Source organism: Atta cephalotes (assembly GCF_000143395.1).
Source record: "Atta cephalotes unplaced genomic scaffold scaffold00014, whole genome shotgun sequence".
Taxonomy (NCBI): Eukaryota; Metazoa; Arthropoda; class Insecta; order Hymenoptera; family Formicidae; genus Atta; species Atta cephalotes.
In genome coordinates this window covers 2063426-2065443 of record NW_012130078.1, presented here as the reverse complement: position 1 = coordinate 2065443, position 2018 = coordinate 2063426, and positions in this window count along the sequence as shown.

Below are 2018 nucleotides of genomic sequence, written 5' to 3'. Positions count from 1 at the left end.
ATATATATATGAAAATATATATATAATATATGAAAATAAACGAATATTAACTGTATGTCTCAATATTTGAAATTATTCATTCTTTTTTGCGATATCTATTCGTTCTTTTCCTTCCTCTATTCTTTGTATCATATTACATGTGCCGGCAGCATCATCAGTGATATTATCAGACGCGATCAATGGTATCATCGCATTTGATAATATCACTGCGCTCACTTTAAAAGCATTATTAGAATATAATCGAATAAGTATACAGAAATAAAAAAAAAAAAATAATATATATATATATATATGTATATATTTTGCATATGAGAATAAATAAAAGGAGTCATAGAAGCTGCAATAAAAGAAAAAATCGTAAGTATAGGATGCATATAATCTCAACGGACGACGTATCGAGAGAAAGATGGCAAGTATATGAGATAGAGCGCATGGCTGCGGCGGCGGCAGCGCTGCTCAATATCTATCTCAATGTGTATAACGATAATATTTGATAGTTGGATGCTCTATGCAACAAAAGCAATTTTCTATGAACTTATTATGTTTCTATGAACTTATTATCGATTCTTTTCGCGGCGGCACTTTTGATTTACTTTGTTTTATATACATTGCCATAGATAAATCCTCGAATAGTCTCGCTACAATGAAGAATGCTTTTTAGCGGCAGTCTTTATCGAGTTGCGTCGCGCGAAGCACTGTATTCGATGTGAGTGATAACAATCTGTAAAAGTATTCTGCCAATAGTGACGGAATATTTTTGCATGTTGAATGAGTTATGTGATTAAGTGTTACGTGATTATATTTAGAATGAAGAATTCCGAGTCTCCAGTCAAACGGCTAAAGATTAAGGAAGAAGAGATTAAGAATTCCGATGAGCCTCCAGCCAAACGACTAAAGAGGAAGAGGAAGAGGACGTTAGCATCGAAGAGGATGTTCTCCTCACCGAAGAGAACGGTGATGAGAGTGTTCTCTTCGATGAGAACGTTCTCAATGAAGAAGAAGAGAAGGAGGAAGAGGAGGAGGAAAAGGATGATGATGATGATGACGAGGAAGGATTTCTTCATATACATCTCTTATATACGACTTCTTTTTCCATTTTAACATTGCCGAGTGCATCGAGTACATGATATACCTCCTCCACTTACAAAGCGAAGAATAGTTATTCCACATCCTCGAAGAGGCGGTGGAGGAAGTGGAAGAATAAAAGGAGGAAGAGGAAGAAGAGAAGAAGGAAGAAGAGGAGAAGGAGGAGGTAAGTAAAAATATTTTGATATTAATCGTCATTTTGGGGTGAGTGTTATGTCCTGCAACGCATTTTGGGATTGACGCGGGATCCGCGACGGCGGCGGCGGCAAGTTCTTTCGATCGCGATGCCAGCGCTGGTAGTCCAAGTGGTAGTCCAAGTGGCTGTATCCGTGGATTCGAACATCCCTCATTGCTCAATACAAATCTATAACAAAAGAGAGGCAAAAATTATATTATTTCATTAGTACTTATAACAAAAAGATATATTAAACAAAAATTTGACAAATTATTCAACGTAAATAATAAACAGAACTATAAAAATATATATAACAAATATAAAATATACAGACGTCCTCAATTGAGTCATTCTTAATGCTTCAATATATATTAGGTGTACAACTTTGCTTCCGCCGTTTTTTTACCGAAATTCGAGGCTTCATTGTAAAAAACTGGTTATACATTTATGATTCAAAGTATTGTCCATCGTTGGCCACTACTTTCTCCCATCTTTCGGGTAGCGTACGAATCCCGCGTCGAAAAAACTGGTCATCTTTTGAGGCTATCCTCGAATCGATCCAATTTTTTACTTCTTCATAAGACCGGAAGTGCTGGTCAGCCAGGCCGTATGCCATTGATCGAAACAAGTGATAGTCAGAGGGAGCAACGTCTGGAGAATATGGCGGGTGGGGTAGGACTTCCCATTTCAACGTTTCCAAGTATGTCTTGACCACTTTCGCAACATGGGGTCGAGCATTGTCATACTGCAAAATCAC